This window comes from Schistocerca piceifrons, chromosome 8, assembly GCF_021461385.2.
Source record: "Schistocerca piceifrons isolate TAMUIC-IGC-003096 chromosome 8, iqSchPice1.1, whole genome shotgun sequence".
NCBI classification, from domain to species: domain Eukaryota; kingdom Metazoa; phylum Arthropoda; class Insecta; order Orthoptera; family Acrididae; genus Schistocerca; species Schistocerca piceifrons.
In genome coordinates this window covers 65,752,015-65,767,288 of record NC_060145.1, presented here as the reverse complement: position 1 = coordinate 65,767,288, position 15,274 = coordinate 65,752,015, and positions in this window count along the sequence as shown.

Genomic DNA, 15,274 nt, shown 5'->3' with positions numbered 1-15,274 from the left:
CAGGAGTGAAAATTATCGGTGCTACTGGGAAGGCCAGTAAACCGGTCACAAAACAGATTTTTGTCAACTTCGAGATATGTGGGGCACGATTTGAACAAGAGTTTGTCGTCGTGTCAGACTTAACTGCGGAAGTAATTATCGGGTTAGATTGGCTATTAAAGTACCGTGCAGTGATTAATTGCGAAAGCAAAACTTTGACATGTACGTCACAACTTAAAAACAATAGTAGTTACTTTTGACGAGGCAGGAGACGGTGTGCATAGGCAATACCAGCCTATACACATTGTTAACTGACCGGATGACATTGACGCAGGAATGAATTTGAACTGCTGTAACGTGAGGAATCTCAGCGTTGACAATAGAGTAGAAAGTGAATTGGAAAGTATTGTAGACGGTGTGTCAAACGTAACACACGAACAAAGACGAGGCCTGTGTGAAGCAATAATGAGGAATAAGAGTGTGTTTCCAGACAAACCGGGTCTTGTGGAAGAGATAATCAAATTCCCTCCACGGATTGACATTAGTATTGGTGTGAAAAAGGATCGTTTGCGAGAAGTAATGAAGCTAAAAGCCGATGCTCGCATACGTCGTCATGACGCTAAAGCGCGTTTTGATAAATTTGCAATCGGAGACTTAGTACTTGTAAAAGCTCATGAGAAATCGAGCGAGATAGACAATGAAAACTCTAAATTTAAGATTGTTTATAATGGACCATATAAAGTCATTGTTATACCTCACACAAATGCTTATTGCTTAGAGTATCCAAGCTCTGGAAAACTATTAGGTATACGGAACATTGTAGACTTGAAATTGTACCAACCTAGGATTGATTAATACCTCGGAAGGGTAATTTGTACAGTATGTAAATATAGAGTGTAAGATTTAAGGTTTGCTAGATTGCCATGCTTTTTCCTGACCAAGAGGACATTAAAGAAGTTGTAATTAATAAGTAATTAATTTTACTAAATGATTTAAGAGAGAGTGATTATTTGTCAGTTGAAAAATCCAAGCTGCTAGTTTGAGTTTTCAGCTGAGTCACAGTAGATTAAGGAATGTAAATATGATTTTGTAACTAGCTGTAAGATTTCATGAATATGTGTTTTACTAGTCACTGCCGATGTACTTAGACGCTGTTTTAAGTTTCAGGCTAGTACATGCGTGTGATGATGGACAGTGTTGAGTTATCCACTGTGATAGTATTGATGGACTCCTTGAGATTACTCGGGAGTGAGTTTTTCCTAAAGAATTCAGTGAAACGGACGTTCTGGAAATGCCGTTACACAGGCGAGTGAGATCAAGCGTGCCGCACAGGCGGGCGCAACAATACTTGCGAGGCGAAGCCGCTGTCGGCTCTTGTGCCACTGTGGGCTCTTGTGCCGCTGTCGGCATTCTTTGTACTTGAGGGTACGGAAGGCGGAATTATTTTTCTTCCTGGACAGCTGAAAGAATTGTACTGTCAATATTTACGGTTTTTTCCATCTGCTGTACATTATTTTCTTGTTTAGCGTTAAATAGATTCTCTTGACGAGAATATTAATTATGAAAAGGTTATATAAAATGTGTAGTCTATTTAATTATTTATTTGCGTATTTTGATCTAACTGTTTTTATGACCATGCACTCTAATTAATTTTGCAAATAGTATTCCATTTCTCATAGTGTTACGAATTTTAATGATTTTGGAATAGCTAAACCATTTTCTATATTTTCTATGAATTTTAATATGTTGTCAACCTGTTTTATTTTGTGCAAGATGACAGAGTGGAATAAGATTAGGACTGTCTCCACTCAATTATTATGGTCTAAAAATTGATTTATGCTTAATTAGACGAATGCTAAATTTTTTTGATGTTTTGAGCATATGCATTTCCGCTGTTTCTTTTTTGGGACATTTTCTGAGTCTGTTTAGGTTACACGAACATCCTCAGACAATGTGGGGCACGTGTAACGCCGGAAATGCATATCCTCGTATTTCCATCTATTGTACTATAATTTGTTTTCCTTATTTTTGTTACCTGAATATATGACATTTCTGTGTCTTTACATATTGTAATTGTTTTACTATTTGTGTATATATATATATATATATATATATATATATATATATATATATATATATATATATTTATGCATTTATGTCGATGTATAATTGGTTTGTTTCGTAAATATTATTTGTATTTTTACGCTGGGTCTTGCCTAGGGAAAACTGCTATCGAACGATTACATCGATAGGTCGTGTGAAGAATCAAAGTGTGTAGGATCTTTGGTAGTGTTAACTCTGCCGCGTGGAGCGCGGGCGGAACAGTAGGAGTCTGGCGGGAGTAGCGAGTGGAGCAGGTGTTGTGTGACGCTCCCGCGAGTTGCCGCGCTTTCGGGGTTTGGCAGCATGTAATTGCGCTCGACTCGCGATGATAGTTTCTGACATGGTGTCGCGGACGGGAAGCATTAGCTGGCGCACATCAAGAGCCCATTTCGCCTGGTGACCGTGTCGAGAAGAAGGCGCGCCAACATCCAGCTTCTGCAACAGCGACGGCCGACAATGAGTGACTGTCACCACATCCTCGATTGACGGCTTCAAACCTTCAATCAACCAACAAGGAAGACTGGAAGCACGTAAAGTTTTAGAACTGTATGGCAGACCTCAGCTTTTCAAATTGTTCCATTTGCCTCGCAAAATTACAGCAACTTAGCATGAACCTTTGTTGCTCATTGTCCCAATTGGATTACCAAGCAGGGTCCCTTCCTTTTCCGAAATGAATCCGAGTGTCGTTGAAATTCAAACGCCAGCATAATTCCATTTCAGTGCTTTAATTTCAAAGTTCAGTTAAAGTATTCATAGCTGGCTACAATACTTAGATTACACAAGCACAAATTAAGAGTGCTAGTTTTGTTACCATATTTTAGCTTACCTGTGACTGCAGCTCAGCTTGGTACGTACTAAATTTTACTATTGTTAATTGTTCGGAATCATTTAATTCAAGTTCAAAGCTAAATCTCTTATTTCTAAATTGCGTAGATTCAAGTAGCTTTTGAAATGATTGTTGAGGTAGTCCAAGACTAACCGTATTTTATTGAATTTCGATGTGCTTAAGAAAGAAAGCTTCTTATTAATTTCAGTCATTAAATTAACTTTCAGTTTTCCGGTTTTATTAATTCTTTTGCTAAATTAAGTCAGAGTGCAGCGAAAGTTATTACTTCTGACAAACTTTCAGTTTTCACACTACACGTGTCAACCTTCAGTTGCCACGCTTCTAGTGCTAATTATATGTGTAATTACCTTTCTTTTTCAGTTACTATAGTAATTGTCCTTAGGACTGGCGACCGTAATTTCCCCCAAATCTCAAATATCTAATTACCGCTAGTTAATTGTTAACGTAACGGCTGCACATTTACTTTCTTCATTACCTTTACCCCTTTTCAAAATTAATTTCCACCAGTTTCATTTGCATTCTTCCTTTCATTTAGATGTAACCCTTTCCTCCCTCTTTACCGACAGATTAATTTCGGTGACGATTGCTTTTCCCAAATTTCCATTAGGTACACACGGTTTAATTTTTCACTGTCATTAAGGTCGATAAGTGAGGGGGAGGTTACATGCCCTCGGCTGTGGTGTGTCATATTTGTGCCAACTTTTTAGTGCAGTGTTCAAGTCAGTGTTCAGTGTTGTGTGTCTTTTCCAAATTGTTGCGAACAGAAACCATGCTGTCGCTGGGAGTGATTTTTATAACTTTTGCGAACAGAAACCAGGCTGTCGCTGTGTTTTTTGTCTGTCTGATTATTTTACCTGTCTGCTTCCTGAGTATTTTATTAGCAACGCCAACCCTTTGTTTTATGTTTTAAGTTTTAAGTCCCACAATTTTCCGCCATTTTACCATTTAAGTCATCGATTTTATCGCCTGATTTTATTATTTATTATCTTCATTTTTTAAAAAAAAATTCTGTTGGCTGGATTGCGGCGTACTAAGCTGCTGCCAGCCCAACCCCTTCGGGGAGCATCGAATCTCAATAAAGAAAAAAAAGGACCCATTACACCACAACAGCTACAAGTGCAGTTTTAGTTTCCTTCTTGGGTTTAGTAACTAAAGTACAAGCGGAGAAAACGGCTATATTAGCAAAAGGGGCAGACATAAGGGAATACAGGCGTCTAAAAAACTTAAAAAATAAAGAGAGACTTTGACGGGAAGCGCAATGAAAAGTTTAGTGCAGGAATTCCAAGCATTTATGACTACAGGAAAGATACACGTATCAGCCAGAACATTATTACAACCTACCTAATAACCAGTACGACGACCTTTGGCACGGATAACAGCGGCGACTCGTCGTGGCAGGGAAACAACGAGGCTTTGGTAGGTCGCTGGATGGAGCTGACCTCACATCTGCACTAAGTCACCTAATTCCGGTAAATTCCAGGAAGGGGAGCGATGAGCTCTGAAGCCACGTTCAATCACATCCCACATGCGTTCGATCCGGTTCAGATCTGTTTGTTGAGGGGGGCCAGCACATCGATTGAAACTCCCCACTGTGTTCCTCACATCACTCCGCCACATTCCTGGCCTTGTGACATGGTGCATTATCTTGTTGAAAAAAGCCACTGAGCAACCGCTGTCGGGAAACATGATCGTCATGAAGGTTTGTACGTGATTTGCAACCGGTGTAAGATACTCCTTGGCCGTCATGGTGCCTTGCATAAGCTCCATTAGACCCAGGGACGCCCATGTGAATGTTTCCCAGAGCATTATGGAGCCGCCGCCCATGTGAATGTTTCCCAGAGCATTATGGGGCCGCTGCCAGAATGCATCCGTCCCTCAGTATAGGTGTCGCGCAGCTGTTCCCCTAGAAGATAACGGATTGGTGACCTCCCATCGGCATGATGAAGAAGGTATCGGGAGTCATCACACCATATAACTGCCATTGCCCCAACATCCAGTGCGATGCTCATTTGCTCATTTCAGTCGTAGTTGCCGACCTCGTGGTGTTAACATTGGCACGTGCATGGGTCGTTGGCTGCAGAAGCGCATAATTCTACATCTACATACTCCGCAAGCCACCTGACGGTGTGTGGCGGAGGGTACCTTGAGTACTTCTATCGGTTCTCCCTTCTATTCCAGTCTCGTATTGTTCGTGGAAAGAAGGATTGTTGGTATGCTTCTGTGTGGGCTCTAATCTCTCTCTGATTTTATCCTCACGGTCTCTTAGCGAGATATACGTAGGAGGGAGCAATATACTGCTTGACTCTTCGGTGAAGGTATGTTCTCGAAACTTCAGCAAAAGCCCGTATCGAGCTACTGAGCGTCTCTCCTGCAGAGTCTTCCACTGGAGTTTATCATCTCCGTAACGCTTTCGCGATTACTAAATGATCCTCTAACGAAGCGCGCTGCTCTCCGTTGGATCTTCTCTACCTCTTCTATCAACCCTATCTCGTACGGATCCCACACTGCTGAGCAGTATTCAAGCAGTGGGCGAACAAGCGTACTGCAACCTACTTCCTTTGTTTTCGGATTGCATTTCTTTAGGATTCTTCCAATGAATCTCAGTCTGGCATCTGCGTTACCAACGATTAACTTTATGTGATCATTCCATTTTAAATCACTCCTAAGGCGTACTCCCAGATAATTTATGGAATTAACTGCTTCCAGTTGCTGACCTGCTATTTTGTAGCTAAATGATAAGGGATCTATCTTTCTACGAATTCGCAGCACATTACACTTGTCTACATTGAGATTCAATTGCCATTCCCTGCACCATGCGTCAATTCGCTGCAGATCCTCCTGCATTTCAGTACAATTTTCCATAGTTACAACCTCTCGATATACCACAGCATCATCCGCAAAAATCCTCAGTGAACTTCCGATGTCATCCACAAGGTCATTTATGTATATTGTGAATAGCAACGGTCCTACGACACTCCCCCTGCGGCACACCTGAAATCACTCTTACTTCGGAAGACTTCTCTCCATTGAGAATGACATGCTGCAATCTGTTACCTAGGAACTCTTCAATCCAATCACACAATTGATCTGAGAGTCCATATGCTCTTACTTTATTCATTAAACGACTGTGAGGAACTGTATCGAACGCCTTGCGGAAGTCAAGAAACACGGCATCTACCTGTGAACCCGTGTCTATGGCCCTCTGAGTCTCGTGGACGAATAGCGCGAGCTGGGTTTCACACGATCGTCTTTTTCGAAACCCATGCTGATTCCTACAGAGTAGATTTCTAGTGTCCAGAAAAGTTATTATACTCGAACATAACACGTGTTCCAAAATTCTACAACTGATCGACGTTAGAGATATAGGTCTATAGTTCTGCACATCTGTTCGACGTCCCTTCTTGAAAACAGGGATGACCTGTGCCCTTTTCCAATCCTTTGGAACGCTACGCTCTTCTAGAGACCTACGGTATACCGCTGCAAGAAGGGGGGCAAGTTCCTTCGCGTACTCTGTGTAAAATCGAACTGGTATCCCATCAGGTCCAGCGGCCTTTCCTCTTTTGAGCGATTTTAATTGTTTCTCTATCCCTCTGTCGTCTATTTCGATATCTACCATTTTGGCATCTGTGCGACAATCTAGAGAAGGAACTACAGTGCAGTCTTCCTCTGTGAAACAACGAAAAGGTATCATGAACAGTTGTAAATATGTTCACTGGATAATTAGGAGTGCTGGGTGCGCTGTGTGTTCAGTCACACTAGTACTCTGCTCAGCAGTAAAGTCTGATGGTAGTTCCACCACAGTTCGCCGCCTGTCCTGTTTTATCTCTCTGCCCAGCCTACAATGTCCGACATCTCTAACGATGGGTGGTAGCCTAACCGCATGACACCTGGACTTGGTTTCACATTGGTTTCGCACGTGTTGGAGACACTCACCATAGAACTCCTCGAACACCCTAGCAGTCGTGCAGTTTCCGAAATGCTCGTGCCGAGCCTCCGGGACATCACAATCTGTCCTCCTTCAAACTCAGATAGATCGCGCGCCTTCTCCATTCTACACAGGGACAGTACACAAGTAACGGGTAAGGAGAACTCTACTTTGCGGTTTATTGTTAGAATCCTGAAGCGATGCAGTCCTTCAACAAAGGAAATCGCTTACAATACTTTAGTTCCTCCAGTCTTATTGTTCGTCTGTATGGGACCCTTACCAGTTGGGTCTGATTCAAGAGATTGAGAAGGTCCAAAGAAGAGCGGCAAGATTCTTGACTGGCACATTTAGCCATCGCGAGAGCGTTACAAATCTCATAGAAAGTTTGAAGTGGGACACACTTGCAGATCGACGAAGCGCTAAACGGAAGGGGCTGCTCATTAAATTGCAAAATCATATCTTAGCCGAGGATATAGGGCATATATTATTGCCACCAACCTTCAAATCGCGCAATGATCAACAATCGAAGATAAGGGAAATTAGAGCTCGTACTGAGGCGTTCAGAAAGTCGTTTCTCCCTCGCGCTATCCGCGAGTGGAACAGAGAGGGGGAAATATGACTTTGGCGAGAATAGCGCCCTCCGCCACACACTGCTTGGTGGATAGCGGAGTATATATGTAGATGCAGCACGCTCACTGGTACTACATTCACCGTGCGTGTGTCTGACTAGCAATCATTCCTCGTCAGGTGCGGCTGCCAACACGTGGACGTGTTTATACCTGTGGTAGGTCGGTAGCCATTATGTTCTGGGTGATCAGTGCAGATGTAGAAACGTTTGAAGGAAAGAGAAACAGTTATTTGAATATCAACAGCTCAGACGGTAAGTCCCTTCAAATCGGTTATACAAAACATGGTCGTGACCGTGTGAGCCCAATCGTTCAGAAAATTAAGATATTCATATCTGAACTAATAACTGATTAGTGGGTAAGAGTGTATAACAAGTTATTTTTTTAATTACTTACTCCACACCCTTCTAATGCAAATTTTCAATGAACGTTATAATGTAGTGCAAATCACACACAACGAAGACAACGGAAAAACGAAATGAAATGTGCGCAAGCCATATTTTGGCCGTCAGTTCCCTACCAAGGAGATTGCCACCTGGTACAAGTCTTTTTTACTTGACACCGCTTTGGCATCTTGCGTGTCAATGACGACGACAACAGAACACCCAGTCTCCGAGCGGAGAGAATCGTTTCGGTCGTGAATCGAACCCGGACCCCTCAGCCACACTGACCGCTCAGCTAAGAGGCTGCCTAGATAACGAAAAGATACCATGAACTTCTTAGTAACACACAGCAAACAAATGACGTTAGTTGAAAATGTGTTCTCTGGTCCAATTGGATAAACACTGTTCATTTAACCAGTCACTTACCTGAACAGTTGAGTGTAACGTAACTAATCTGAAGAAACGTGTGCTGATGAAATAGCTAGCACACGTAACCAACAGAAATCTCTATGAAATAATAAAGAGACGTGTTAACTACGTTTTCGAATTACTAAAGAAAATCAAATTTAAAATTTTGAAGGATGTGCAGATGATCGTTATGGAAATGGTCAAGTGGTGAACTGGCCCTATCACAAGCAAAACTGCGTTACCTCGCAGTGACGTTTACCTTCACAGGCAAAACTTATTAATCTCCCAAATTAAGATTGTAGAATTTCACTACTTTAAATAACTTTAAAATTATTTTCAGCAAGGAAAGTAATTGAGATTAAGCGTGGTTGCAGTGCCGGAATACGAACCATCAAACCATTCAGAAAACACTTTTATAAAATAACCATGATATTTGAAATATAATGCAAGGGCGGTGTACTTGAGGACAATATTATGGAAATGGAATAGGATGTAGATGAAGATGAAATAGGAGATATGATACTGCGTGAAGAGTTTGACAGAGCACTGAGAGACCTGAGTCGAAACAAGGCCCCGGGAGTAGACAACATTCCATTAGAACTACTGACGTCCTTGCGAGAGCCAGTCCTTACAAAACTCTACCATCTGGTGAGCAAGATGTATGAGACAGGCGAAATACCCTCAGACTTCAAGAAGAATATAATAATTCCAATTCCAAAGAAAGCAGGTGTTGACAGGTGTGAAAATTACCGAACTATCAGTTTAATAAGTCACAGTTGCAAAATACTAACGCGAATTCTTTACAGACGAATGGAAAAACTAGTATATGCCGACCTAGGGGAAGATCAGTTTGGATTCCAGGCAATACTGACCCTACGACTTATCTTAGAAGCTAGATTTAGGAAAGGCAAACCTACGTTTCTAGCATTTGTAGACTTAGAGAAAGCTTTTGACAATGTTGACTGGAATACTCTCTTCCAAATTCTGAAGGTGGCAGGGGTAAAATACAGGGAGAGAAAGGCTATTTACAATTTGTATATGTTGTGTCTAGGCAAGACAGCCTAGACACAATGAGAGGAAGCCGAAAGGCACGCACTTAAACTCACGCAGGCTGGCGTGAGGTCTGAAACAGGATACGTAATGAATGCTATAAAGAAAAGTACGTAGCTTCTGGAATACTTAACTTTAATCCACATTTGTAGAACATCACTCTTGATGATACATGCTTCACAATATTAATTACCAATTGAATACGGCGCCTTGCTAGGTCGTAGCAAATGTAGCTGAAGGCTATGCTAACTATCGTCTCGGCAAATGAGAGCGTAGTTGTCAGTGAACCATTGCTATGAACGTCGGCTGTACAACTGGGGCGAGTGCTAGTACGTCTTTCTAGACCTGCCGTGTGGTGGCGCTCGGTCTGCAATTACTGACAGTGGCGACACGCGGGTCCGACGTATACTAGCGGACCGCGGCCGATTTAAAAGCTACCATCTAGCAAGTGTGGTGTCTGGCGGTGACACCACAGTATAGATACCAAATGGCAGTTATAAGAGTTGAGGGGCATGAAAGGGAAGCAGCGGTTGAGAAGGGAGTGAGACAGGGTTGTAGCCTCTCCCCGATTTTATTCAATTGTATGTTGAGCAAGCAGTGAAGGAAACAAAAGAAAAATTCGGAGTAGGTATTAAAATCTATGGAGAAGAAATAAAAACTTTGAGGTTTGCCGATGACATTGCAATTCTGTCAGAGACAGCAAAGGACTTGGAAGAGCAGTTGAAAGGAATGGATGGTGTCTTGAAAGGAGGATATAAGATGAACATCAACAAAAGCAAAACGAGGATGATGGAATGTAGTCGAATTAAGTCTGGTGATGCTGAGGGTATTAGATTAGGAAATGAGACACTTAAAGTAGTAAAGGAGTTTTCCTATTTGGGGAGTAAAATAACTGATGATGGTCGAAGTAGGGAGGATATAAAATGTAGACTGGCAATGGCAAGGAAAGCGTTTCTGAAGAAGAGAAATTTGTTAACATCGAGTATAGATTTAAGTGTCAGGAAGTCGTTTCTGAAAGTATTTGTGTGGAATGTAGCCATGTATGGAAGTGAAACATGGACGATAAATAGTTTAGACAAGAAGAGAATAGAAGCTTTTGAAATGTGGTGCTACAGAAGAATGCTGAAGATTAGATGGGTAGGTCACATAACTAATGAGGAGGTGTTGAATAGGATTGGGGAGAAGAGGAGTTTGTGGCACAACTTGACTAGAAGAAGGGATCGGTTGGTAGGACATGTTCTGAGGCATCAAGGGATCACCAATTTAGTATTGGAGGGCAGCATAGAGGGTAAAAATCGTAGAGGGAGACCAAGAGATGAATACACCAAACAGATTCAGAAGGATGTAGGTTGCAGCGGGTACTGGGAGATAAAGAAGCTTGCACAGGATAGAGTAGCATGGAGAACTGCATCAAACCAGTCTCAGGACTGAGGACCACAACAACAACATTTGAAATTCATAAAATTATAGTTCTAATTTTAGTCATAGTTTTCCAGTATCATTTCAGTTATTTAACTTTTACTTTATTATTTATTTTCGCTCAAACTATAATTATATAGTGCATCTGATTGTTATATAGAACAAATTCACTAGGTTACTGGGGTATCGTCATTTCCCAACAATTTGGAAAATTATACTTTGCCACATTACTTAACGACAATACTGGGGAGCTCGAAATAACGTAACTAGCATTATTATTTAGACTTTCACAGAAGTTCACTGAAATTCGTTGCTTTCGCCGTAAAAAGACTTCCAATCTGATCTGATGTGCACAGCTTGAAAGGTTGTCAGTACTGCTGATATGACAGTATTGGTGTCTGTGACAACGCTTCATTGGCTCCAGTTGTTACTTGTACACATATGTAACTTCCACTATGCGTTCCAAAATGCAATTTGGGGTTGCACGAGACCCACGCTCTTGCACTCTGCATCCTTGCTGGTCCTGGAGTGCCGAGCGCGTGCACTCTGCGTAACAAGGCAACATCCGTAACAAATAAAAATGTCGGTCATCAACCATGTGAAAGTTAGAAGTCACTTTGAACACAAAAGCGTTCTTATCACTATCTCACATGTTCTGCATCCTTGAGGATTTCCTCACTATATATCTATTGGAACGAAAAGTATACCCAATCTAATGTAATCTAATCTACAGTTTACTCTTTGCCAAATATCGAAAACACGTCACTTTCCGTAACGTTTCCCTGCTGGCAGTAACCCAATGTGACAATAATTTACATGAGATCACAAAGGTGAATCAAAATTTCTTTCACAAAACTTACATTAAATAGACCCTCTTAAGACAAATAAAAAAAAAAAAAAAAAAAGAAAGAAAACGAGGCACAGCGAAGGAATTATCTGAATGGGACGGAAATCAGTAGGTCTGATGTACATGTACAAACAAATGATTACAATTTCAGAAAAAACTGGATGATTTGTTCGAGAGAAAGAGCTACACAACCTGACCAAGTCAGTAGCACGTTGGGCCACCTCTGGCCCTTATATAAGTAGTTATTAGGGTTGACAATGTTTGGCAGAGTTGTTGGATGTCCTGCCGAATTCTGTCAAATTGGTCAGTTGTTGTTGTTGTTGATGTGGTCTTCAGTCCTGAGACTGGTTTGATGCAGCTCTCCATGCTACCCTATCCTGTGCAAGCTTCTTCATCTCCCAGTACCTACTGCAGCCTACATCCTTCTCAATCTGCTTAGTGTATTCATCTCTTGGTCTTCCTCTACGATTTTGACCCTCCACGCTGCCCTCCAATGCTAAATTTGTGATCCCTTGATGCCTCAGAACATGTCCTACCAACCGGTCCCTTCTTCTAGTCAAGTTGTACCACAAACTTCTCTTCTCCCCAATCCTATTCAATACCTCCTCATTGGTTATGTGATCTACCCATCTAATCTTCAGCATTCTTCTGTAGCACCACATTTCGAAAGCTTCTATTCTCTTCTTGTCTTAACTATTTATCGTCCATGTTTCACTTCCATACATGGCTACACTCCATACAAATACTTTCAGAAACGACTTCCTGACACTTAAATCTATACTCGATGTTAACAAATTTCTCTTGTTCAGAAAAACTTTCCTTGCCATTGCCAGTCTACATTTTATATCCTCTCTACTTCGACCATCATCAGTTATTTTGCTCCCCAAATAGCAAACCACATTTACTACTTTAAGTGTCTCATTTCCTAATCTAATTCCCTCAGCATCACCTGACTTAATTCGACTACATTCCATTATCCTCATATTGCTTTTGTTGATGTTCATTTTATATCCTCCTTTCAAGACACTGTCCATTCCGTTCAACTGCTCTTCCAAGTCCTTTGCTGTCTCTGACAGAATTACAATGTCATTGGCGAACCTCAAAGTTTTTATTTCCTTTGCATGGATTTTAATTCCTACTCCGAATTTTTCTTTTGTTTCCTTTACTGCTTGCTCAATATACAGATTGAATAAAATTGGGGAGGGGCTACAACCCTGTCTCACTCCCTTCCCAACCACTGCTTCCCTTTCATGCCCCTCGACTCTTGTAACTGCCATCTGGTTTCTGTACAAATTGTAAATAGCCTTTCGCTCCCTGTATTTTACCCCTGCCACCTTTAGAATGAGAGTATTCTAATCAACATTGTCAAAAGCTTTCTCTACGTCTACAAATGCTAGAAACGTAGGTTTGCCTTTCCTTAATCTTCCTTCTAAGATAAGTCGTAAGTTCAGTATTGCCTCACGTGTTCCAACATTTCTACGGAATCCAAATTGATATTCCCCGAGGTCGGCTTCTACCAGTTTTTCCATTCGTCTGTAAGGAATTCGTGTTAGTAGTTTGCAGCTGTGACTTATTAAAATGATAGTTCGCTAATTTTCACATCTGTCGACACCTGCTTTCTTTGGGACTGGAATTATTATATTATTCTTGAAGTGTGAGGTTATTTCGCCCGTCTCCTACATCTTGCTCACCAGATGGTAGAGTTTTGTCAGGACTGGCTCACCCAAGGCCGTCAGTAGTTCTAATGGAATGTTGTCTACTCCTGGGGCCTTGTTTCGACTCAGGTGTTTCAGTGATCTGTCAAACTCTTCACGCAGTGTCGTCTCTCCCGTTTCATCTTCATCTACATCCTCTTCGTTCGTGAGTTAGAATGTCAAAATCCATAGCTGATTAGAGAGCCCTGCCCATAATCCTCCAACCGTTCCGGCGACCTTGCTGGCAAAGGTAGAGTTTTGCAACAATGAGAACAAGCAATAGAAACCCTCGCCGTGTGCGAGTGGGCATTATCTTGCTGAAATGTGATCCCAGGATGGTTTGCCATGTCGGGCAACAAAATCGTCCACGTACCGCTAGGCTGTAATGGTACCGAGGATGGCAACTACAGTGGTCCTGCCAAATGGCACTCCAGACCATTACTTCTGGTTATCAGGCTGTATGGCGGGTGACAGTCAGGTTGGTACTAAAGCACTGTCCGTGACATCTCCAGAAACGTCTTCGGTGGTCATTGGGGCTCAGTTCGAAGCAGGACTCGTCATTGAAGACGATTCTACTGCGGTCAATGAGGTTACAGGCCATAGACGAGTCTGGAGGCGACCTGGACAGAGGTGAGACACCGATGTGACGGTTGCCCGTCGTAGGACACGACACCGAAGACTGATGGCTCGGGGTGCCATTTGGTTTCATAGGAACATTTTTGGTTGTCATCCGCGGCGCTCTTACAGTACAGCATTACGTCGACGATATTCTACGCCCCGTTCTGTTGCCCTTCGTTTGAAGCCTTTCTGGTATTACATTTCAGCAAGATAATGCCCGGCCGCGCTCGGCGAGAATTTCTACTGATTGTCTTTGTGCTCGCCAAACCCTACCCTGTCCAGCAAGGTCGCCGGGTCTCTATCCAACCGAGAATGTTAGGAGCCAGATGGACAGGGCCTACCAACCAGCTCTGGATTTCGACGATCCAATGCACCAATTGGATAGAATTTGGCACGATACCCATTTACACGACATCCGACATCTCTGTCAATCAATGCCAAGCTGAATAACTGCCTTCATAAGGAACAGAGGTGACCAACGCGTTATTGACTTGCACAGTTTGTGAAGCTCTTTCTCTTTGATAAATCATCCAGTTTTTTCTAAAATTGTAATCATTTGTTTGTCTGTAGATGTACGGCACATCAACCGATTTCCGTCCCATACGGACAATTCCTTCGTGTGTTAGGCGGCGCGGTTCTTTCCGTCCCTTTACGACGGACCTGCACCTACCTGTGAACATTGTCTCAGCAGATCATCAGTAGGAAAGCCGAGTGAAACCACTGTACTTCGACGTGAACCAGGCTGCAATTTAAGTCACTAATCTACGTTTCGGGAGAAAGTTTTCTCACGAAATGAAAGGTTGGAAATTTTGTCCTCAGTTAATACACTCCTGGAAATGGAAAAAAGAACACATTGACACCGGTGTGTCAGACCCACTATACTTGCTCCGGACACTGCGAGAGGGCTGTACTAGCAATGATCACACGCACGGCACAGCGGACACACCAGGAACCGCGGTGTTGGCCGTCGAATGGCGCTAGCTGCGCAGCGTTTGTGCCCCGCCGCCGTCAGTGTCAGCCAGTTTGCCGTGACATACGGAGCTCCATCGCAGTCTTTAACACTGGTAGCATGCCGCGACAGCGTGGACGTGAACCGTATGTGCAGTTGACGGACTTTGAGCGAGGACGTATAGTGGGCATGCAGGAGGCCGGGTGGACGTACCGCCGAATTGCTCAACACGTGGGGCGTGAGGTCTCCACAGTACATCGATGTTGTCGCCAGTGGTCGGCGGAAGGTGCACGTGCCCGTCGACCTGGGACCGGACCGCAGCGACGCACGGATGCACGCCAAGACCGTAGGATCCTACGCAGTGCCGTAGGGGACCGCACCGCCACTTCCCAGCAAATTAGGGACACTGTTGCTCCTGGGGTATCG